A 27,090-nucleotide genomic window follows, 5' to 3' on the forward strand; every position below is an offset into this window, starting at 1 on the left:
GTATGGGAGTGGAGGTAGAGGGAGTGGTTTTGAGGTGTGTATGTGGTGGTGATTTGGGTGCAGGTGCATGCATGGATTCCATGTGTGTGCTGTGTGACTGTTGGGTGAGCGAGCGTGGGCGTTTAGATGTAGTGGGAGGAGGGGTGGAGGAGATGCAGGAAGATGGCAGGGGGATGTGTGAGTGTATGTTGTGGTGGTGTCTGCAGGTAGGGTGGGTGTGCTGCATGTGGGTGTGTTGACAGTCATGCTGAGTGCACATGTGGTGTATGGGGTGCATCTATGCAGGTGTGATATTGTGGTAACAGTGGCAGTGAGGGCACTTGTGGCAGGATCTGGGACCGTAAGGTGGTGACTGGAGGTGTGAGTCGTGTAGTGCCTGTGGGGGGGGGTGGGGGAGTCGGTGTGGAGAGTGGATGTTCTGATGTCTGCATCTGAATGTTGTGTGTGTGCATAGCGTTGGTGGCATTTGTAGTGTTTATGTTTGTCCTTCCGTACCATGTTGGTTGATGTGGATGCATGTGGGTCTGAATGTGTGCCTTGAATGGGTGAAGGGAGAGGGATGTGGGAATGGGAACAGGTAGCTGGAGAGGTGACGGAAGACGAAGGGACACTGGCTACCGTCAATGAGGAAGTCAGAGCCTGAAACGATCTCTGCTGGCCAGTCAGGGCACCTTGAATGCCTCCCAGGAATGCAATGACCTGCTGCATCAGTGATGCCAGTCCCTGGATGGCATTCAGGATGGGCGACTGTCTAACAGAGATGGTCCTCAGGAGGTCATCAGCCTCCTCATTGAGGGCAGCAGGTCTGAGTGGGCAGGAGCAGAGGTATCTGGGTGAAGGAGATGCCCACCCTCCTGGGCGAGCAGGCATGGGCAACTGGGTGGTGAGCTACAGGGAGGGCGGTGCTGGAAAGTGGGGTGGTGGACAAGGATGGTGCTGGCGTGGTCCCAGATGGGTCTGCCACCATCAGGGAGCCACTATCGGAGGAGGAACCTGAGGATGGCGTTGTCAATCCTGTCTCCCCTGTGGCACTCGCCTCACCCTCTGTCCCACTGGTCCCCTCGGCTCTGCTGGATTCAGCCCTCTGGCTCCTGTGGGCTGCAGCTACCCCACTCGCTGTTGCCCCTTCTCCTTCATCAATTGATGCTGATGCACACAGAGGCAGTGAAGGAGGGGGACGGAGGGTGGGAGGGAGAGAGACAGGGTGCAATAGGTCAATTCCAGCACAACAGTCACACAGAGTAATAACATCATCATCTGCTGCCCTGCCATCTCAAGCCATGCCCTCACCTATACATGCTACAGCAGTGGGACACCATTGGGGAAACTACTGCTATGCTGATGTCAAATGCTGATGGTGGTATAATTGCACCCATGTACTTGAGGTGAGTCATACTAGTCACACTTGCTCAGTACTTGGCAACTACACATGGGCGTTTGTGTAAACAATTACTGAATCAACTGAACCCTGCATGGGTAGGTAGCATGCCTCCACCCTCGCCCTGCCACCCAACACCCGCGACCCCAATACCGCGGCCCTCAAACGCAAACAATGGCTAGATGACTGCGCCAATACCCTTGCTCCACTTAGGAAATCAACCAACATCGGCACCAACAAGAAAGCACTCTGGTTCACCGCCGACCTCCAAGCGGGAGTGCCGGAAAACCAAGAAAATCTGGCGGCAAGAACAAACAGAGAGCAACCACGCCGCCCTCAAGACTGCCATCCGCAAGCAACACCAGTTCATCCGGACCACCAAAAGATCATTCTACAAAGAACGAATTGACAACAACGCACACAAAAGCAAGGAGCTCTTCAGCATCATCAAAGAACTCACCAACCTGAAGTCCTGTTCTGCCAACCCCCCGCTCGCAAGACCTCTGCGACTCCCTCGCCACCATTTTTTACTGCAGGATCACGAACATCCACGGCAGTTTCGCCTCCCTGATCCCCACGACTACTGCTGCCAACGCCAACCCCAACGCACCCAACCACACCAACCTCCTGAGTGCCTGGACCCACACCAACGACGAGGAAACCACCAAGACCATGAGCACCATCCACTCCTGATCACCCGCTGACCCGTGCCCTCACCATGTCTTCAATATAGCCAGCCAGATCATCGCCCTCCAGCTCCGTACCATCATCAACAGCTCCTTCAAGACCGCCACCTTACTGGAGAGCTGGAAACACACCAAAGTCAACTCCCTGCTCAAAAAACCCAAGGCCGACCCCGAAAACCTCAAGAATTACCAACCCATCTCCCTACTCCCATTCCCAGTGAAGGTCATCGAGAAGATAGTCAACAGCCAACTATCACGCTTCCTGGAGGACAACAGCCTGCTCGACATCTCCAAATCTGGCTTCCGCAAGAACCCCAGCACCGAGACCACTCTCATCGCTGCTACCGATGACATCAAGATCATGTTGGACAAAGGTGAAACCGTGGCCCTCATCCTCCTTGACCTCTCGGCAGCCTTCAACACCGTCTGTCACCATACACTTCGCACACGCCTCCATGACACTGGAATCCCCCACAAGGCACTGGACTGTATATCATCCTTCCTCTCCGGCAGAACTCAGAGAACCCGCCTCCCTCCGTTCCTGTCAAAAGCTACCAAGACCATCTGCGGAGTACCCCAAGGATCCTTTCTCAGCCCCACTCAGGATGCTGGTAAGATCCTTCAGCATCCCTGCGATGGAGGTCATGGTGGTGTTAAGGGTCTGTCATTGCTGCATGGCCTCCTGGTGGTATTTCCCCTGCAGCCTCTGGTTATTCTGCATGGTTGCGAGGATTTGGCCCATTGTGTCCTGGATTAGGTTGTATGCACACAGGACTTGGGAGAGGGCTGCATGAGTAGTCATTTTTTGTGGCTGTCCCATCCCTTGTCCCACAGGTACCCTCCCACTACCCCTGGCCCTCTATGGCTGTGCCCCTGGCACAGTGTGCCCACTCACTTTAACAGCAGAACCTTCATTTTCTCGGGTCTGTGCCCCTGTACTGTGGGGAACACTTCTGACTGAGCTGTATCTAGGGCACTGGTTTTGGTGAAGAGAGGCTGGCTGCAGTGTAGTTTCCACTTGGGAGGGGAAGTCTGGTGTGTTCAGGGTGGGGCTGCTGGGTGTCTAGTCAACCCAGATGGGCCAGACATGTTATCACTGTCCAGACATCCACTGAGGCCTTCGTCTTGGGAGGGCTATCTGACCCTGGCATCCGCTGGGGGATGGAAGTGGCAGCAGGACCTGTGGCTGGAAAGTAAGAGAGTTCTATTCTGGAGATGTACTTGTTGGCCACATGGTGTGATGCATGGTGTGGCCTGACCTGCTTCCCAGTAATGACAGTGACAGCTGCTGTAATGCAGACAATGTTTGGGGGATGTGGATTGTGCCATTGTTTCCATGTGTCATTGAGGGTTGAGAATAGTGTATAGCATTGCTGTCATTGCCATATTTTGTGACGCAGTCAAGGCAACCACTTGGTGTGACATGTGGTGTGGTTTACCATGCAGGTGTTCCACCGTGAGGTGGGACTGTGATCCTCTGATGTGTAGGAAGTGATGCACTGTGGGAGTTGTGGTGTTTGGCATTGTGTTTGGTGTCCATGCATTTGGGGGTGGCTGTGTGGGGATGGTGGCAGTGGGGCGGTGTTGCATGCAGGGGTGTGGGATGCCTGCCAGGATGCAGGAGTGTGGGATGAGGTAGATTGGGGAATGATAGGTGGTGGAGACGCATACTGGGCAGGAGTGGTTGGTGCCTGGCTGGTGTTGTTGACTTACTAGAGTCGATCCCTCCGATGATTCCAGTCAGGCCTTCTGGATGCATGATGTCCAAGACCTTCTCTTCTGAAGATGTTAACTCAAGGGGAGGAGGTGGCGGCCCACCACCAGTCTTGTTCGGTGCGATCTGGTGCCTGGACTCCTTGGGATGCACCTTTCCCTGTAGCTCGTCCCACCTGTTCCTGATGTCCTTCCTCAGGTGTGGATATGTGCCCACTGAGTTGACCCTGTCAACGATCCTCTGTCATAACTCCATATTCCTGCCCAACAATGTTTGCTGCACCTGGGCTCCAAACAGGTGTCTCTCTACCCTGTGGATTTCATCTACCAAGAACCCTCAACTCATTGTCAGTGAATCGTGGGTGCTTTTCAGGTGCCATGGTGTGGGGGGTTGTAGCGTATGTAGGGTGCAGTGTGGGGTGGTTGGTGGGGTGGGGGTATTTGGATGTGGGTGCAGGTGGATTGTGGTATTGGTATGTGAGTGTGATGTGTGCCTAGTACAATACGTGCAGTGGTGTAGTGTGTGCTGAGTGTGCAGTTTAAGGTTGCCTGGGGAGTATGGCATTTGTGTGAATGGGTTGTAGCGATATGTGGTTCTCTCTGAAATCACATGGTATTGTCGGTGGATGGGGGTGCTCTATAGTGCCATAAGCAGGTGTGTGTGGTTTGTGTATGTTGCTCAGGTGTGGGGTATTCAAACTGTCCAATGCGGGTTTGCCTACTATTGGATGTGCCTTTTTGAACCGCAGCAGTGCATACCGCCAATGGTATTCTGGCGTGCATGAACTGCTGGGCAGAGAACTGATACGTAATTGGGTGGACGGAATGGTGCAGGTGAGGCAGTGCTGGTGGTTGGACAGTCAACTGTGCACCGTCGGCAGTGTTGGATTTGTGGCAGTATTGGGGCGGTTTCACTTTAAATTTGACTCGTAATACGGCGGTCACTGTGCCGCTAGCACTGATGGTATGGTGGCGGTATTCTGCACGGCGGTCTTGCCCGGAAACTGCAAAACTTGTAATGAGGGCCTAAATGGGAAAACAGTGCTTAGAAATCAAAAGCGAACAAAAGGTTACTTGAGGTTGCGAGGGACCAGTGCAAATCCAAAATTCAGGCCAACTACAATGGAGAGGAGGCCGGCTACAAAACTCACGTAGGGTCAGGTGAAACAGTATATTTGACAGAGAAATGTGTAAATGGTGAGGGCATGATGCAGCAATATTTTTGCCCCACTCGGGGCACTGCGTCATCGGGCTCTGTGGAAGGGAATGCCATGTCTCATCATCAGGCCGACTAGAGCATCGTTTTTGGGCTGTGCAGTCTGTCAATCCACTGTCGTCGAGCAGCTGCTGTGTCACCGTTGATGTGCTATGCACCAATTAATTCCTTTACTTAGGGTGATGCATCACTATCTGCAGGTTTTAGCTGCAGAACCCACTTCTGAGCTCAGGAAAGGAGGGGGCACCTCGGGCAAGGGTAGGACACACAAATGGCAGAGTCCAGCATCACCAGGGGAGTTGCAAGCAGTCTTTAATGTCCCTGAGACTGCAGAAGAACAGGGGGCAAGCCAAAAAGCCCTTGGAGATTCTTGGCTTCAAGCAAGTAGAGAGCAAGTCCAGTCCTTCTCACTGTAGACAAGAAGCAGCAGGCTTTAGGCCAACACAGCAAAGCGAGTAGCAAAGTGGCAGTCCTTCCTATAGCACAGCAAGCAGCAGGCCAACACAGCAATGCTGTTGCAGAGTGGAAGTCCCTCCTGTCAGCCCAGCAGTCCTTTTTCCGGGCAGTGTGTCCTTGGTTCCAGTAGAGATCTGATTTGCTGGGGTTTGGGGTACAGGACTTATACCCAAATGTGCCTTTAAAATGGTAGAGACTTCAAAGAGGCCTTTGAAGATCACAAGGTCCCTGCCCTTCCCTTGCCTGTCGCAGACACTCTACAGGGTGTTATGCAGCCCTTCGCATGAGGAGAGGCACAGCCATATTCAGGTCCGTCAGCTGCTCCCAACCATCTAGTCCAGGTAGACCTATAAGCCGGTTGATGGGCCATCAGGATGCACATTTCACACAAACTGTCTGTGGCTGTTTAAAGGAAATGCACAAAACCCATTTGTCAACAACCTCAGATGTGTTTTTAGAGACAGGCAGAGGGACAGAATGGTTAAAGTAAGAAAATGCTAACTTTCTCAAGGCGGCACTTTCAGACCTACAATTTAAAATCCAACTTCACCTTAAGTTGTGACTTTCAAGAGTCCAGAGACACCAAATTCCATATTTAGATCTTTTTCCAATTAGACATTTTACTCAAAAGATGGTTTAAGGTAATCCCAAAGCTATCTCATGGGAGAGCTGGGCCTTGCAATAGTAAAAAACAAATGTAAGACATATTTTACAATCTCAACATGTTAAACTTAAAAGTATACGTCCAACTTTTTAAACACACTGTACTCTGCACGTGGGGCTAACTAGGGCTAACTATGGCCTACCTTAGGTTGAATTACATGTATTGAAAATGAAAGTTTTGGCCTGGGAAGAGTGTACAGTGCCCAGGTCAAAATGGCAAATAAAACTGCACACACAGGGTCTGCAGTAGCAGGCCTGCAACATGTTTGCAATGTCACTGTAGAAGGTGGCACAATCAGTGCTGCAGGCCCACTAGTATCATTTAATTTACCGGTCCTGGGCACATATAGTGCCCTTTGATAGGGACTTACAGGTTGATTAAATATGCCTATTGTGGGGAAGCCAATGTTACCATGTTTAGAGTACAGAACACCTACACTTTAGCACTGGTCAGCAGTGGTAAAGTGTCCAGAATCAAAAAAGCCAGCAAAAAATAAGGCAGAAAAACAGGTCAGAGGGCAAAAAGTTAGAGGAATCCACACCAAGGATGCCAGGTCTAACACATACACACAAGTTCAACAAAAGTAAGCTCAACTTACACGTGTAGAGCTACTCATTTCATGGACAACGTTATAGGAGTGGTCAAGCAAAAAAAACATAAATTGATGACTACATATAAATTTGTGCCTTTTCACAAACATATGAAATGATTTTCACAAACGTTTGCATTTTTGAAATTATAATGGAATTTAAAAGACCTAAGCATTCAAAAAGTGGAGACATGTGTTCCATTAAAATGTAAACCCACTGTCACATGGCTAGGAAACAAGGGGAACATTTTCTTGGATATAAGGTTATCTCGAAAAAGAGTTATATATTTATTTTACAGTTCATTGTTGCTTCAAGGCATGAGGACGTGCTGAAAAATAAATATGCTGGTGTACCCAAAAGAAAAAAGTCCAAATAATCCAAATGCTTATATATTTTTTATTTTTCTTCTGATATCCTTTATTTATATTCATAAAACCATATACAGCCTTAGCCAACGTATTTCATTAAGAAAACAAACTTCTTCACGGCTGTAATACAAATATCAACAGAAAAATGATTAATATGAGAACAGAAAAAAAAGGAAAATTAAACTAAACAAACACAGTAAAGCATAAGTATGGAGAAAATACTTCATAACAAGCAAAATGTGAAAGCCTATTGCTTTATAAGATAAACATTATGGCACTCATTCCAACCCTGGTGGTAAATGGCGCCTACCACAGTGCTGACGGCCACCAACATACCATGACCGCGGTGGTATACCGCTACGGATATTTTGACCCACACAGAGAAATCCGCCACTATACAGACACCCACACAAGGCGGCCAGACCAAAGGTCAGTGATATATTGGCGGTACCAAAACCCACACCGTTAAGCCAACAGGAATACGCCCACAGTATCAGAATCCACAAATCACCGCAGCGGTCTTTCAACCACTGTAAACCATTGGCGGTACACACCGCGGCACTCAAAATACACACACACAAAAAAAACTACACCACATTGGACAATTCAAACTACACACATCTGACACGCATACACACACCACACCCACACACCACTATAAAACACACACCGACATTACCCAGAACCCTCTCAATGAAAACAAATATTGCCAACAGAGAGAGAGACAAGCCTGGAGCACCCACCCAATCTGAGCCACAGAACACCATCACCCATACACCATCCACGCACCTCACAACACACACCACAACACATCACCTCACACATCCACACACATATCACTCACACCACATCCATGGCACCCCAAAGACACCCCAGGTTTTCAGAGGAGGAGCTAAGGGTCATGGTGGAGGAAATCATCCGGGTAGAGCCACACCTATTCGGATCACAGGGGCAGCAGACATCCATTGCAAGGAAGATGGAAATATGGCAGAGAATTGTGGACAGGGTCAATGCCATGGGACAGCACCCCAGAACAAGGGATAACATCAGGAAGAGGTGGAACAAACTATGGGGGAAGGTGCGTTCCATGGTTGCAAGACACCAGGTAGCTCTCCTACAACTAACAACATGGGAGGAGCAAGTCTTGGCAATCATGCATCCTGAGGGCCTCGCAGGAGTAGCAGGAGGACTGAACTCTGGGAAGTCAAATCTTTACTATTATATCCCCCACCCTACCTGTATGCCATCACAAACTCCTACCCCTACCCTCACCCCATCACTCCACCACCTCAAATATACCCCACTATCACAACCCACTCATCCCAATACCAAGCCCTGCATGCCACACCAATCCATGGACCCCCATCACAGCCCTGCATCGACACCCATCACCACAGCATGCCCATTAGAGAAAATTACCTATCCCACAAAATCACCACTCACACAAGGCAAAGCTGACAGCGCCATCACAACCATACAGGGAAACACACCCATGGACAAGATGGCACACGCAGATACAATAACACTACATTTGCATCCCCACAGGACCCCTACTCAACATCACCGGAGAGGAGTTGCCAGCTACATCCAGTCCACCCCAGAAGAGGCCCACAGTGATGACAGCAGCTCTTCACGCCTGGATCACAATGACCAACCTGGCCCATCAGGGAGCTCTGGACAGGCCGTTACCCTGCCACAGTCCCTTACCAACACACAGCCTCCCCCCTCAGGAAACACCACCACTGCACCCACCCAGCTGGCCCATGCCAGTGGCAGTGGGCACACAGTTCAGGGGACAGAGGCACAGGACAACAGGGAAGCTGGGACGACTGCTGTGCGACAGGGGGAGGACAGGCCCAGGGAACCCACTCCCCACGAGGCACTCACAAACATCCTGGGAGAAAACCACCATTCCCAGGAGACCATAGGCCAGATACTGGCCAATTTGCAGGAGACCCAGCGGCTGCAGGAGGGACAGTACCTGGGGATCAGGAAGGACCTCAAACACATCTACACCATCCTGGTCACCATTGCAGGGGTGCTGGCTGACATGGCCAACACCATGTGGGAGCAATGGCACACCAACGGGCCACTGACACTAGCCACACCGATGAACAGCCCTCCACCTCCGCCGGCGCTAGTGGACAGGAGGCCCCGCCACAGGACCAACAGGCCCCCAGCACCCCACTCCCTGCAAACCACCTCGCAAATGGTCCCTGCGATCCAGGCAGAAGCCAGAGAACATTGTCAAGACCCCCGCCAGGAAATAACACTCCCCTTAGTGTCGCCCTTGTGTCTCACTCTGTCACCCTGTCCACCTTGAATTGCATTACTCCCTGTACTATGCCCCATTGGACAATGCACTTATGATACCAAGAGACTGGACTCTAACTGGACATTCCTCCACCATCACCCCAGTCCATTGCACATCCCCCTCTAATTATTAGCACTTAAATGAACACCCTTGGAACAAATCTGGAGTCTGTCAATTGATTGCAATATGTATAAGTACAACATTCTGAAAACATTGCAATTCATATGTACAGTAAATAATACATTGGTATCACCTTTAGTGGGCAGCAGTAAACATACCAGGAGCCAGAGTGGGCCACAGAGATCTGAAAATAGAGATGCCAAGGGGTACAGTAAGTGGCCATAGACATAGGGAAATCAGGCTGCCCTGTTCAATGTCCAACAGAAAACTGAAAAGTAAAGTGAAGTTACTGTGTCTTAGCTGTGTGTCACTCGAAGTACTGCTGTATGATATGACTTCTGTTGTCCACATCTTCTTCCTTTGCTGCCTCTTCCTCACTGTCCACAGGCTCCACCGCTGCCACAAGACCATCTCCAGGCTCATCCTCCTGCAGAAAAGGCACCTGGCGTTTCAAGGACAGGTTGTGCAAGATGCAACATACAACGATGATCTGGCACACCTTCTTGGATGAGTAGTATAGCGATTCACCTGTCAGTTGGAGGCAACAGAACCTGGCCTTCAGGAGGCCGAAGGTTTGCTCAATTATCCTCCTTGCTCACCCATGTGCCTCACTGTAACGTTCCTCTGCCAATGTCCTGGCATTCCTCACTGGGGTCAGTAACCATGAGAGGTTGGGGTAACCAGAGTCACCTGAAAACATCGAGGGGTAATTGTTAGACACACACTAACCCTTAGGGACAACCCCATACCCAGACACCAACATATACTGGGTGGGAACCTTGAGCTCACCTATTAGCCACACCCGGTGTCTCTGGAGTTGGCCCATCACATATGGGATGCTGCTATTCCTCAAGATAAAGGCGTCATGCACAGAGCCAGGATACTTGGCATTCACATGGGAGATGTACTGGTCAGCCAAACACACCATCTGCACATTCATAGAGTGATAGTGTTTTCTATTCCTCAACACCTGTTCATTTCTCCGGGGAGGGCGGAATGCTACATGTGTACCATCAATGGCATCAATGATGTTGGGGATATATCCCAGGGCATAAAAGTCAGCTTTCACTATGGCCAAATTGTCCACCTGTGGGAATACGATGTAGGTGCGCATGTGTTTCAGCAGGGCAGACAACACTCTGGTCAACATGTTTGAGAACATTAGCTGAGACATCCCTGATGCCATGGCCACTGTTGTTTGGAAAGTGCCACTTGCCAGAAAATGGAGCACTGACAGGACCTGCACTAGAGGGGGGATGACCAAGTCTGCAGGCTAGGATAATGTGTCTGTTATCCATTGTTGCAAGGTCCACCAGGAGTCTGTACACTGGAGGATTTATCCAGCTCATATTCATCCTCAGTGGTTGAAGCCTATGGAGGAAAATGGTGAGCAGAGGGTCATATTCACACATCTACTGCAATAATTATGCATCTCTTCATTTACAGAACCAGTATGTGAATCTGAGCGTCAGATGATGTGCCAATGTCTGCTGTGATGCAGTTAGGTGCCATCGCTTGTGCCCCCCTGAAATGGCAGCTGCCTGAACTTTGTGGAGGGATAAGTGGAAATGAGGTAAGTCCGCTGGCATTGTGCGCCGTTGCGGTAGGCGGTCGACGACTGCCACGCAACTTCGCATTGGTTATCATTGGGTTCCAGGAGCCAATGGCGATGTACACCTGCGGTGACGGTACGCACCGCCGTGGATGTGACTGCCATTTTCGATCTGTTCACTCACTTGCTACCTGACCTTCAACAGAAGATGACCTACACTGCAAGTGCTGCTGTGACCTGTGTTTAGAAGCGACAATGGCTCATGTGTCTGGGGAAAGGGCCCCTGCCTTCACTGCGGAGGAGTTGGAGAGACTTGTGGATGGGGTCCTAACCCAGTACACTTTACTCTATGGTCCTCGAGACAAACAGGTGAGTACACTGTGAGCATGATGCATGGGCCATGAATGTATGAATTGCAGTGTGTGTAAGACCTGTGTAGGGGTGGGTATGAGGGGTCCTGGCCAGAGTGCTACATGTATGCTGGTCAATGTATGTGCAACAGTGGATGGAAGATATATGGTGGGCCATGAGTGTGACGGTCTGGATGGTATTACTAATCCCTTCTCTGCTTTATTGTTCCTGCAGGTCAGCGCCCATCAGAAAAAGGGTATTTGGCGTGCCATCACCAAGGAAGTGCGGACCTGGGGGGGGTCTTTGACAAGCGGAGCACCCACTGCCACAAACGGTGGGAGGATCTGCGACACTTGGCAAGGAAGACGGCGGAGGCCCAGCTGGGATGGCCTCCCAACGAGGAAGGGGTTACCGTCGTACCCTGAACCCCCTGATGTTCCACATCTTGGAGGTGGCCTATTCGGAGTTGGATGGGTGCTTGAGGGCATCGCAGCAGCAACAAGGTGGTGAGTACAAACTCAGATTTATGATTTGACGCACGTTAAGGTTTTACTTGGGTGGGGATGTGGACTGTGGGTGCCCCTAGGCCAGGGCAAACATGGCAGGGTAGGCCTCTTGTTGGGCAGGCTCTGAAGCACTCCAAAACCAATGGTGTTAGTGGGCATCTACTACTAGGCAGGTTCCTGTGGGTTTTAGGTGTAAAGCTAATGGTGTTATGCCATTTTCCCCCATGGGCTGGTGACTAGCATTGTAACTGGTAGTGCATGGCCTAGTGCATAGGGCAGCTCCCTGTGTGTTGTGTACGTCAACGGTAGTTGTGTTGCTGGCATTGACCAACTGTATCCTCTGTCTCCCCCCCCTTTTTGTTTTGTCACCCTGTCCTTGTGTGCATTAGCATCATCTGGCGAAGGAGCAGAGGCACCGGCGACGGAGGGAGCTGCATCCCACATGGGCCTGGATGCCAAATCCACTAAGTGTGAGGGCACAAGTGGGATGGAGGGCAAGGGGACTACCACGACGGAGACAGGAGTGGACACTACACACAGCGACTCCTCCTCCGATGGACGCTCCCTGGCGGTGGCGGACACCTCTGTGCCCACCCCAACAACAGGTACAGGCGCCACCCCACCTTCCAGCACTGACCTCTCAGCAGCCCCTCAGTGTTTTTCCCGTGCCCGCTCACCCATGACGGTGGGCATCTCCTTCGCGCCAGGCTCCTCAGGCTCTGCCCCAGTCAGCCCTGCTGCCCTCAGTGAGGAGGCTATTGACCTCCTGATATCACTCACTGTTGGGCAGTCAACCATACTGAATGCCATCCAGGGTGTCGAGAGGCATTTGCAACAAACAAACACATACCTGGAGGGCATTCACTCTGGCATGGCGGCCCAACAGACAGCATTTCAGGCTCTGGCCTCTGCACTGGTTGGCAGCCGTTGTCCCTTTCTCTAGCCTCCCCCCTCCAACTTCCTCTCCCCAGTCCCAATTCCCTCAACCCCAACCTATCCCAAGCACACCTTCAGACCAGCATTTACCCAAATCAACACACAGTAGTGACTCAGGCAAACACAAGCACCACACTTCATCTCACAGGCACTCAAACAAGCACCATCCCCATGCAGACACACCAACATCCACTGCCTCCACTTTGTCCCCCTCCTCCTCCTTGTCCACCTCCCTCCCAGTAGCGTCTCCACTCACACCTGCATGCACTACATTCTCATCCACTACTTCCATCACCAGCACTCCCATCACTACACACCCATCACTGGCAGTCACCACCCCCACATCCATGCCCACATCCCCTATGTCCTCTCCCTCTGTGTCTGTGACCCTTTCTCCCAAAGTACACAAACGCAAGCACACACCTACCCAACAGCCACCCAACTCCCAACAGCATCCAACTCATGCACCTGCACACAAACACAGCAGACAGACACCTCCTACAACCACTCCCTTTCCCTCCACTCCCAAACCTTCACCCTTTTCCCACCCCAATGTCTCTAAGAAGCTTTTCCTAGCCAACATTGACCTGTTCCCTACCGCTTCCCCCCTCCCATCCTTCCCCTCTTGCCAGGGTGGCCAGAACCCAGCCCAGCACCTCAGCCACCAAGTCCACATACGCTGTGGTTTCTGCACCTGTCATAGACTCAAAGGGGGCACCCGTCAGGCCAGCCAGTGTGCCACCAGCCCCTGCCAATGAAAAGAACATTCCGCCACCTGGCAAGGTGAAGAAGGGGACACCATCCAGTAAGAGGAAGAAGCCACAACCACCCAGCAAGGCCACGTCAAAAACTCCAGCTGCCAGACCCAAGGTGACACCATCATCTGCCAAGGGCAGGAAGAGGCAGAAAACACAAGCCAAGGCACTTCAGCCATCCAAGCCTGCAGGTGAAGGCCTGGTGGCTACCAGCACAACAGCCAGCACTGCCACCTACACTACGCCCAGCACAGCCATCTGCACCACCGCGAGCACTGTCAACAGCACTGCCACCTGCACTGCTGCAAGCATCACTACTGTCAGAAGCAGCAGCCCCAATGGGCAGCCATCCGAGGCTGCAGGTGAACGGCTGGAGCCTCCCCCCACCACTGGCAGCACTGGCACCTCTACCATGGCCAGCACAGCCACCTGCACTGCCGCAAGCACCGCCGCAAGCACCACCACCTGCACCGCTGACAGTAGCACCACTGGCAGCAGCAACAGCCCCAATGGGCAGCCGTCCGAGGCTGCAGGAGAAGGGTTGGAGCCTCCCCCACCACTGGCAGCACCCCCAACACCACCCGCACTACCACCATTGTGCAGCCATAGCCCCCGGCAGATGGACTGTATCCCTGCCTCCATGTACCATCATGCATCCTGACCACTGCACATCTCGTGGCTCTGACACTCAGGTGAGGGACTGTGACCTGGCACCCCCCAATTGCTGCATCACTGGGCACACAGCCCCCTCCAGAACCAGTGGAGAAAGGCATCCATTCACCCTATCCTTGGCAGGATGAAGCACACTGGGCACAAAGCCCCCTCCAGACCCAGTGGAGAAATGCATCCACTCACCCTATCCTTGGCAGGATGAAGCACACTGGGCACAAAGCCCCCTCCAGGACCAGTGGAAGAAGCCATCCACTTGAGAGACTATGGCCTTGCACTCCCCAGGAGCAAGCAGTGGGCAAACCACCCACTTGTGAGACTGTGGCCTTGCACTCCCCAGGACCAGCATTGGGAAAACCACCCACTTGAGAGACTGTGGCCTTGCACTCCCCAGGACCAAGCAATGGGAAAACCACTCACTTGAGAGACTGTGGCCTTGCACTCCCCAGGACCAGCAGTGGGAAAACCACCCACTTGAGAGACTGTGGCCTTGCACTCCCCAGGACCAGCAGTGGTAAAACCACCCACTTGAGAGACTGTGGCCTTGCACTCCCCAGGACCAAGCAGTGGGAAAACCACCCACTTGAGAAACTGTGGTCTTCCACTCTCCAGGACCAAGCAGTGGGCAAATCACCCACTGGAGAGACTTGAGAGACTGTGTCCTTGCACTCCCCAGGACATCACTGTGTGCATAGAGCCCCCTCCAGGAGCAGTGGTATTGTACCATTGTCTGGCTGAGGTGCCCCCCGTTCCAGTTCCCCCTGAGGTGCCTGTGTGTTTTAGACCTGATGCCCCTGCAGTGTTCTCTCCATTTTGAGGCAGTAGTCAAGTGTGGGCTTGTCCTATGTGTTATGGCCCAGTGGGCCACAGACTATTTTTGTGTGGACATTGTCCCTCATTTTGTATATATTGTAAATATTGTACATACTGTTTATTTATTTATGAAAAAAATTCTCTTGAATTCTAATATAACACTAATTTGACTCAATTCCTTTTGTCCTTGCATTCTTCCATAGGGTTACGGGGTGTATATGTATTGTTGTTGCACATGTTTGTGTGTATGGTGTTGGTGGTGAGGCTGGGGGTGGGGATGTTGCGTGTTGCGTGTGTGTGTGTCACTCTCTTTTTCCTTCTCCCCTCCCCTGTCTACTAGGTGCTGTACTCACCGTGGTCATCATCGCTACCGTTGGTGCTCCTGATATATGAGAAGACACACCAGCATGGGGAAAACCTGCAGCTCTGGCGCTCCATGGTGTCCTGGTTCTTCGTTGAGTGCCGAGAGATGAGTGGTTTCCCTTCCAAGTACTGTTTTCGCTGTGCTTTTGATGGCATTGGTACCGCCCCAGAAAAGCTGGCGGATGGGCAGGTTGTAATCAGGTGGGCGGTACATTGTCTTCCGTCTAGCTGTTGGCGGTGACTGCTGCAGTGTTTGTTGCTACCGCCGTGTCGGTCGGAGTGTTAAAGTGGCCGTATGTGTTGGCGGTTTCCGCCGTGGTCCTGATCCCATTTTTGTTACCACCGTCCTGTTGGCGGTATCACCGCCGCTATAACACCGACCGCCAGGGTTATAATGAGGGCCTATATGTCACAAATAGTTCATTACTATTCCAAACAGAGGGAGGATGACGTTTACATCATTCAAATACTACTCCTTCCAACTAGGGAATTCTCAGTGATAATTTCTTGTTCCCCGTTTCATGCACAATAAATTGTGTCAACAGAACTTACAGTGAAAAGCTTAATGATCACATACCTTTGTAATTTATTAATCCTTATATTTCTGATAGTCTAGTGATTATGACAAATCTAGGAAGTCGTTGTTACAATGCAATTTCAGGCCCTGGTATGTTTCATTCTCATATGAAACTTTTTAAAATCAATCTTCATAGTGGTCATGCATTGGCTACATCCATGTAGTATGGATCTACACCCATATAGACACATTTTAAAAGTAAATGCATAACAAACATCAAAATCACACTCTAAAATGCCATTTTATTTAATAAATTCCTTAGTCAACTCACATCTACAAATTATTATTTGTTCCGGGTTAATTGTACCCCATATTAATTCTAAATTAAATTACCAAACATTTAAAATTAACCAACCATTCATACACCCTTCACCATTAACAAAATGACACAATCACACTCACTAATAATAAACCAAATACAAGTCCCTAATACATTTTTCCAATCCAATTATGTCAATGAATCATTTAAACCACAAATACCCCAGCCTTCATTTCCAAGGCTATGTAACACACCGTGTTGCTATTATAGCACCATTCGAAATACCCAAAACACATGGGAAAACTTATATTCAGTGATTATTCTAACAAACGTAAATATACTGTCATTGCCATCACCAGAAAGCTGATGCAACGTAACATCAACCAGCAATCAACTCCAAAGCATCTATCATATTCTTAACTGCAAAATTCACAACCCAAATACTCTGAAATTGCCAACACATCATGAAAGTGATACCTGGGTCTGCATCTCTCATGGATGTATGACGGAATACCAAATATCATTATAACAAAAAGCTTTATAACACAAGCGTTACAATGAAATTGCCTTTCCAATGAAGGGCTTTTACAACGAGATTTTGTACAACAAATATGCCTTTACAACGAAATCCTTCACCACAAAATGTAAGTATTTAACAAGTATAAACCTATAAACCCTATATATATATATATATATATACACACACACACCCATATATATATATATATATATATACATATGTGTGTGTGTATATATATATATATATATATATAAACAACCCGGTCCGTTCACAGCATGCTCCAACAGCTGGTGCCTGCATCAGGGATGGACCAATTCCCTGTAATATGTTTCCTCCAAACAAAGTTAAGTGACACTCCAAGAAATTAAATATTCCTTCAAAATGCTTCCTATGCCGGAAGAGGAATAAAGATTTAAATTCACCTCCCCTCATGGAGTGCCTGTCTTCCTTTGAGGAAAGGAGAGAGTATGGATTTTGAGATGCAGAGGCACGCGTCACGATACAGGTACCACCGGCGTTCAGGAACAGGTGAGGCAACACCATCATAGAAGTGTTTTATATATATATATATATATATATATATATATACACACACACACACCTTGTAATAAATCCTTTTCCACCCTAAATTTCCCTTACCACCCACAAAAACTGCTAACCACCCTAAACACTAAAATGTTTCTTACCACACAAAATCCCATATCCACCCTAACCCCTAAAGTGTCCCTCACCACAAAAACCTATACCCACCATAAACCCTAAGTATTCCCTTACCACCTCAAACCCATACCTACCCTAAACCTTACAAAATTCCCTTACCACTCAAAAACCCAATACCCACCCCAAACCCTAAATGTTCCCTTGGCACCCAAAAATTCATAATCACCCTGATCCATAAAAAGTTCCCTTACCACCCAAAAATCCCATTCCCACCATCAAACCAACAAAAAACCACTTACCACCCAAAACCCACCTTAAAACCTGAACATTCTCTTACCACCCAATCTCCCATACCCACCCTAAACCCTAAATATTTCCTTATCACACAAAAACCTATCCCCACCAAAAACCCTAAAAATCCCTTATCACCGAAAAGGCTATACTCAACCTAAACCATAAAAATTCCCTTACCACCCAAAAACCCATACCCACTCTAAAACCTAAAATTTCCATTACCACTCAAAAACCCATACCCAAATCTAAAATTTCCCTTATTCCCAAAAACCTACATCCACATTAAACGCTAAAAATTCCCTTACTACCTCAAAATCTATACCCACCCAAAACTCTAAATTTTCCCTTGCCATCCAAAAACCCATACTCATTCTAAAACCTAAATTTCCCCTATCTCCCAAAAAACCATACCCACCCCAAACCCTGAAATATATATATATATATAAACATACATGAATATATTTTAAAGTTGTTTACTTACCTGCAATATACTTACATTTCCCATGATTTTCATTGTAAAAGGCACCTGTTATAAAGGCATAATCGTTTTTAAAAATTTCATTATAAAGGCCTTTGATTATAAAGGTATTTTCATTATAAGCCCTTCGTTCTAAAGGCTTCCCGTTGTTTAGCCTTGGTGATAAAGGCTGCTTCCCATCTCATGTTGTAAAAAGCATTTTACATCCCGACTGGCGAAAAGAGTCTCCGGCCTCCTTATATATTTTGTTGCCACTTCTCTTATTGGAAACACCCATCTGCTTGAAATGATCAAAATTACCCAAGGTATACAAATCCAATATGGCTGCCATCTTAAAACTGTGAAAAGAAGAGAGGGACACATTCCTAGAAACCCTATTCTTTCCTATGGTGTTTTTATGAAGCACGTTGATGCCTCAATCACTTGATTATACCACACCAACATTTATATCACACAAATAGAAACTTTCAAATGAGTTCTGTCCTAAATTTCTTATAAAGTTGACAATGACAGAAACCCATTTGAAGTTACCAATAGCTCTAGAATGACAACCCATGGGTGCCACATCGAGAGTATGTATCACCATTCGAGAGAGTTAAACCAAAATTTGGTGTCAACAGGTCTTAATTAAACAAAGACCACAATCACAATCATTAAGTTCACCCGTAAGCATAAATATCCTTTACACCATATTTGAATGTTAATAAGAAGAGAGAGACACGTACATGAAAACCCTTTACTTTCCTATGGTCTATCTCCTGAACGGAATGATGCATCAAATGACTTAACTACATCACAGAATCAATTATACACCACAAATGTTTCATAAAGTAGTTCTGGTAATGTGGGAAATGGCCTGACTGAAGCCTTCGAGAACACCGAATGTTCTTGAACACACTAGAGAAACTGTGCCCTAGGTATCTCAGGAAGAAAAGAGGATAATTGAATCTAAATCTGGAACAACTGTTTTTGGGAAACCAAAAAAGGTAAATGAACTACACTGGCTTTCCACCACACACAGAGACACGCTTTGGACCCAATATGGGACACACAGTGCTCCACTAACTTACACATTCTCTTTGAAAATGTAGAAGTCAAATTAATACTATGCTCCCATTTAGTGGCCCAGAAGCACATGTTTCGGAAGGTTGCCTAGAACCTGAGCTACATATCAACTGAAGAAGTCGTTAGCCATTTCCATGAGACAAAACACATACCGGCTAGATCCTGATTGAAGTGTATCAGAAGAGTGCCAAAAAAGAACATCTAATTATACTATCCCTTCAAGATATTGTGCGTGATTTCTTCAGGAGTGTTCACAATTCCTATTGAAAAGTTTGGGATCTTATTCCCAATTTGAAGAGTACTCGAAAAGCTGCTCCTCCTCTTTGCTTAGCACTGTATGACAGACAAATCAGACTTACCTCGCAATAGCTGTAACAACTGGGAAATGACCGCACTGGCAATACACTGGCCCCTAATTACGTATTCAATATTTGAAGGAAAACCTGGAGCAAACTCTCCTGGTGAACAAAAAGAGGCATTTGATTTACGGATAAAATACAGATTCCATGTTGAGCCAGACAATGAGTCAGTCATGTTACCTTGAGAATCCCTGAAGAGTGATACAAGACACAAGAGACCAGAACAAGAAAAACCGATAAGTGTATTAGGTAGATGGGAAGATAGGTTTTACAATCCTGTGAAAAATAGACCTGCTTAGTAGAAGGCTAATACAGAATCTGATACAGAGCAAACAGAATGGTATGAAGCTGCTTAATCAATAGCAGTATCCACAGAAATTAACCAACCTAGAACCAGTCAGAAATCCTAAATAGATGAAAAACAAACAACTGAAAAAAGGAAAAATAAAGAATATCAAAGTGTGAAAGGATGTCATGCTACATCATCCACAAGAAAGCATAACACCCACAGTACATTTGTAATTGTTTCATATTCCCAATTGGCTTTTCTCTCACCTTATTTAGACTTGAGAACATTTTGTTTTTGCCATGGTGAACTGTGATGAGTGGCTGTTGGAAAGTGGATTATTGGTAAGGGCAGGTAAGTACCTACACTTGGCAATAGATCACTAACCTCCACTTAGGTCCAGTTAGGTTACAATAAATTAAACCCAACTCATCCCTTGGTAGCTTGGCAACGAGTGACAAGGCTTAACTTAGGAGACAAGAGTATAAAGCATTTAAAAATCACAAAACTGTAAATAAGTAAAACAGAAAACATAATAAAAAATCCAACAGCAATTTATACAAATAGGCTATGGCGGTCATTATGAACATGGCGGGAAAGACCGAAGACTGCCGTGTCGGCGGTGAACAGAATCCCGCCGGTGGCGGCGAATGGAAACCCGCCATTTAATGATTGAAAAACCCAACCCTGATAAAAAATCCCAGACCACCACTCCCCACCAGGACCCTGTTGGTGGGAATCTTGGCCCACCCCACCCCACCCACGCCAAGCACACCCACATCCCGCCCTCCAAATAGTGATGCACAAATCACCTCGGCGGACAGTGGAAGCCGGACGACCATTGGCGGCTGTGACCGCCACAGGCGGCAAGTGGGCTCAACAGCAACAAGTGCTCACATTGGCTAGGCCCATCACCCACACACCTGACACACATCCAGAACACCTTAAAACACCCCCAGACACACCCCACAATACCTTGCAGCGAAAGCAGGACCAGAAGACGGAGAGCACCAGAGCCAGACAGAGAACGCTAGCATACAGGACACGCATGTCAACCCACACAGGAGCACCCATACCCTGTCCCCAGTCCCAACGCCATCCACCACCCTCACCATGCCCCCCCAAAAATATACATTTCACCAAAAGGGAGCTAAGGACCATGGTAGACGAGATCCTGAAGTGGAGCCACAAATATTCAGGTCCGACGTGCAGCACACACCCATTGCGCGGAAATTGGAGCTGTGGAAGACCATTGTCAACAGGGTGAATGCAGTGGGAGACCATCCACGCACCAGGGATGACATCCGCAAGAGATGGAATGACCTGTGGGGGAAGGTCCATGGCATGGCATCCAGGCACCACATCGCAGTGCAGAATACTGGGGGAGGACAGTCACAAACACCACACCACCGGACTACAATGACTGGGAGGAGAAGGTACTCGCCATCCTGCACCCAGCGGGACTCACTGGGCTCACTGGAGGAATGGACTCAGGTAAGTGATGTACAATTACCCCATATACAACACATCTGCAATGCATGCACCACCCCACCCCACCCATACCCACCTCGACCCACACCCCACCCAGACATTACCCACCACATCCACCACCCTGCATTACCCACAACTCAATACCAGGCCCACATCACTCCCGCTGTGCACAGCTACCCACCCCTGCACGTACCCACAATGGAATAATACCCCCCACCACAATGTAACCCCACAACTGCCACTAAATGCAATGACAACCTCACAAAGGCACCCTGGAAGGCCATTGAAAGTCGCACAAGCACAAAATTGCACAGCTCTGCATACCTCAAACCCTCAGGCATATGTAACAGACATTTCTATGTCCCCCAACAGGCACCACCACCCATGCAACCCTAATGGAGGAGACAATGAGTACCACAGCACTCCAGGGAGACAGAGGCACATCACAAGACCTTGGCGAAGGACCCCTGGACACTGATGAGCAGGCAGACCCCTCACACAGCCCTGGATGCTCACCATGCAGCAGCCCCACCCAGGAAACCACTGTCTCCACTAACACCCAGTCAAGACCAGCAGGCCAGGGGAGGAATACCCACACCAGTGGACCCAGGGCACAGACAGGTGGAACACAGCTACAGAGGCCACAGTCTCCCACTCCCAACATACAGGAAGGTGAGTGCCCCAGTACAAGTGGCACGTCAAGACCTGTGCAGGGGACACAGGCACAGGGGGCTAGGGCAAGTTCAAGTGCCCCAGTGGGTCAGGGGGTAGGACACCGGATGGATGCAGCAGCCCAGGACGTAATTGCAGAGGTATTGGAGGCCTACCAACATACCCAAGACAGGTTGGCACAGATTGTGTCCACTCTGGAGCAAAATCAGAGGATGCAGGAGCAACAACACCAACAGGCCATGGAGCAGTGGAAAGAACACAATGCCACAATGGCCACCATTGCTGGAACACTGCTGCAGTTGGTCAACAAACAGTCAGACAGCCACACCAGACATGAGGCCCCCACAACAGCCCTGGACAACCAGCAAAAGATGTGCCAAGCAGCAGAAACAGCACAGGAAATACCCTCCCAGGAATCACAAGGGCCAACCATGCCACCCCAAGAAGCTCCACAGCAGGCGCCCTGACGTAGTCTCAGGCCAAGAATTGGCACTGGAAACCCAGCTAAGAACAAGCCCCACTCCAACAATTGACACTGCTACTACTGCAAAGAAACCATCCCACCCATTCACCAACAACACTTAGCTAAGGGCAAATTGAAGTACTATACTACAAATAGGACCCACCTATGACATCCAACAGGGCTGCCCCCAAGTCGGTTTTGAGGACACCCAACCCGTACCACTTCCATCACTGTATTTAGCACAATTCACTGTATTTGACCAATAAAGCCAATTTCTCTCCTGTAACACTGTCCCGTCTTCAATGTTAAACAAAGTGGAGTATGGATGCAACTGGCAGAGAACAACTTTATTGTCAATTTGTGCTTGGTGGTGGTAATGTGTGTTTCAAATTAGGCAAGGAGGGAATGCATATATTGTCTGTCAGTACCATGCAGAAGAGGTCCATGTTTCGCCTATCATGATCAATCCCCCCTATATGACATGGCACACTGACAGTGTCAGTCACTAGCCACAATTACAGGCTTAAGTCCCAGACAGTTATTGGAAGTAGAGTTGTATCAGTTGGTTCCTGGAATTGACATCTTCCCCTTCCTCATCCTCACCATCCCTCTCCTCACCTCCCTGAGGTAACGGATCAGGACCTACAGCACCCTCCACCTCCAAAAGGGGGATAGAATCTCTCACAGCCATGTTGTGCAGCATGGAGCAGGCCACCACTATTCTACACACCTTATCAGGCCCATAGGCCAGGGACCCCCCAGAGATATGTAGACACCAGAATCTAGCCTTCAGGAGACCTACAGCACACTCTATCACCCTCCTAGTACGTCCATGGGCCTCATTGTATTTCCTCTCTGCATCCGTCCTGGGATTCCTCACTGGTGTCAGGAGCCAACGCAAGTTTGTATAGCCAGAATCACCTAGAAAAAGGCTCAATACAGAGTCGTCATTGTAATGTCCCTTAGTCAGACAGGCAGTTTTTCTGCAATGTGTCAGTTAGTGACAGGCAAACTTACCTATGATCCACCCTCTGTCCTCTTGTAGTTGTTCCATCTTCTGTGGCACACTACTGTTCCTCAAAACAAATGAATCATGGACTGAACCCAGAAACATGGCATTCACATGGGAAATGTACTGGTCTGCAATACATACCAATTGGATGTTCATTGAGTGAAAGTTCTTCCTGTTTCTGTACACCTTTTCACTCACTCTTGGGGGGATGATAGCTATGTGGGTGCCATCGATGGCACCTATGACATGGGGAATGTTTGCAAAGGCATAGAAGTCAGACTTGATGGCAGGAAGGTCAGCACTTTGGGGGAATCGCACATAGGATTGCAGATGTTGTACAAATGCATTCAGAAATCTTGTCAGTACCTGGCTGAACTTTAGCTGTGAGAAACCAGCACCCATGCCCACTGTCACTTGAAATGAGCCTTTGGCCAGGAAATGGAGTGCGGAGAGCACCTGCACCTCAGTTGGAATGGCATGCTGATTGCGATTTCCGGGAGTCAGTGCAGGATCCAGTAATGCACATAGGTCCTGAATAGTTGCATGTGTGAGTCTGTAAGTGATAATGATCTGATGCTCCACCATGGTCCCCATATCCACAAGTGGTCTGTACACCAATGGTGCCCTTCCTTGCCACAAGGGTCGGTACCTATGAGGGGTTACAAAAAGGAGTGATGTGCACACATACATTGGCATGTTTGCTAAATACATGGAGTGCATTGTTCAAAGTAGTGTCTGTACAATAACTGCAACCTGACAGCTGTACATGTACATCACTAGGAGAGAACAGAGTAAATCATGTGTGCTAATATACACAATGGATAGAGGCCTAGGTGCTTCATGTGGCTAGTAGGCCCTGCATTGTGAGTAGTATGAATTTCAAAATGTGTAGGTGATGGAAAAATGTCTGCCCACTGTAGTTCTGCCCCTTCGTTGTGGAAGTGACCTTATACCGCTAGCGGTTGACGTCACAGCGTACGGCGGTGTTGACCGCTGTTCGCACCCTCATTGGCTAACATAGTTGCCAATGGGGAATCCTGGTGTATCATGATTGCCGCCGGCAGTGATGGTGCATACCGCCACAGAACATACGCACGTTCGTCATCGTTTGATCACTTGACTCCCTGATCTCATGCGGACAGGTACTCCACTCTGTGTACTGCTGTCGCCTGCCTCTGGCTATGGATGTTCCACTTGGTGCAGGGGAAAGGGCCCCGGCCTTCACCCAGGAAGAACTGGAGAAGCTAGTGGAAGGGGTCCTGCCCCTCTACGACAGACTCTATGGACGGCCAGAGGTACAGGTGAGTCCGGGTTTGGGGGGCACTGTGTGAGTAATGGATGGAGTGGATTGCACATATGTATGCTCCTGTGAGCCAGGATGGGCCATGGTGCATGGAATGCTGCGTGCCACTGCCCTGCATGTCTGAGAGTACTGTCAGTCCTATGTTTGACAATCTGCCAGCTGTTCCCATTGTGCAAGTGCCTGACCTCTGTGTTCCATTTCTGTGTCACCCTACTAGGTCAGCATCCACCAGAAGAGGGCACATTGGCATGCCATCGCCAAGGAGGTACGGACCCTGGGGGTCTACAACCGGTAGAGCACCCACTGTCGAAAGAGGTGGGAGGACCTGCGGAGCTGAGCGCGAAAGATCACTGAGGCCCAGCTGGGGAAGGAAATCCTCCCAACGTGGAAGGGGTGCCCATCGGGCACTGACCCCCCTCATGCATCAGATCCTGTCGGTGGCGTACCTAGATCTGGATGGGTGCTTGAAGGCTGCACAGCAGTCACAAGGGGTGAGTACTCACAGATCATACTTCAGCCTGGAAGGATGAGTGTGTGTGCGATAGGGCTCATGCTGCTTAGAGCAGGGAATTAGACTGGTGTCCATCTACTGCATGTTCCCCAAAGGGTGTAGGGGTGCCCCTCTCAGGTTTCACCTACCTCAGCTCCAATACTATTTCAGGGGATGGGTATAGGTCAGTATTCTGCTCAATAGTCAGGGGCATGTCCATGGGCATAGTGCACGGTGCTGCCTGTTGGGTGTGTCTGCTGGGTGGGTGTATGTCTGGCCATTGTATATCAGCATTCAGCTATTTACAAGTGTCTCTCCTGTTTTGTCTCCCCATCCTTGTTCTCTTGTGTTGGTTTGGTACAGCATCAACATCAGGCGAGGGAGCTGAGGCACCGGCAAGTGGGGAGGCAGCGGGCCACGGATCCTCCGAGGCAGAGACAACGGACTCCCAGGGGACCAGTGGGTGGGAGGGTGAGGGGACTTCCACGGGGAGGCTACTACCACAGAAGGTAGTGACTCTGAGACCTCTTCTGATGGGGGTCCACTAGCGGTGGTGGACCCTAGTGGACACACCACTACTGTGAGATCTTCCGCCACCCCCATACCATCACCACCCTCCCTTCTGCTCCCCACCGAGTTGCCTGTGACTGCCCACGCAGAAAGGTGGGCATCTCCTTCGCCCCAGGCACCTCCTCCCCTGCCCCAGTCAGCCCTGCTGCCCTCACAGAGGAGGCTATTGACCTCCTGAGAACCATCTCTGTAGGGCAGACAACCATTATCAATGCCATCTAGGTTCTAGCATCAGAGGTGCAGCAGACCAATGCCTATCTGGATGGCATTCATGGTGCTGTGCCTGCCCTACAGAGATCTTTTCAGGCTCTGGCCTCCTCTTGGATGGCAGCCAGTTTCCCTGGCCATTCCGTTCCCCCTCCAACCTCCTCTATCCCTTCCAGCACCTCATTCCCTTCACCCGTCCAAAGCACACAATCAGACCCACTGACAGGCACATCAAAACACAAGCACCACACCTCCCACCACAAGCATTCACACAGCCAACAGACACCTACACACACAACAACGTCCACTTCCCCCAGTGTGCCCACCTCTTACGCCTCCCTGTCGGTCCCCTCAACATCAACACCCTCATGCACTGCACCTTCACTCACTGTTACTGCTCCTCTTCCTGCACTCACCGCTATAGCAAACAGCCATACATGCACCCCATACACCACACCTTCACTCACCACCTCTACTGTAGCTGACACATGCAGCACACTCACCAGACTTGCAGACACCCACCCAACATACATCCACATTAGCTGTCTGTCTTCTCCCACTGTGTCCACCCCCCACCTCCCAAAACACACAAACGCACCAAGACACCCACCCATCAGACATCCACCACACCACAGCATACTTAGCAGTCACCCGCACCCACTACATGCACACCTCCACCCCATACATCAACTCCCTCTGCCTCCACTCCCACGCCCTCATCCACGCCCACCCCAATTGCTCCCAAGAAACTTTTCCTCTCCCGTGCAGACCTGTTCCAACCCAATGGCCCACCCTGTCTTGTCCCCAAACGTGCCCACCTCCTTGCCCTTTCCGCTCCTTCCACATCACAGCCCACCCCAGTCCAGCCTTCCTATTCCCATGCCCCTTCCCAGGTGACGAAGAAGGCCCGCTCAGAGCCTAGGCCATCCAGCTA

This window comes from Pleurodeles waltl, chromosome 9 (genome assembly GCF_031143425.1).
Source record: "Pleurodeles waltl isolate 20211129_DDA chromosome 9, aPleWal1.hap1.20221129, whole genome shotgun sequence".
NCBI lineage: Eukaryota > Metazoa > Chordata > Amphibia > Caudata > Salamandridae > Pleurodeles > Pleurodeles waltl.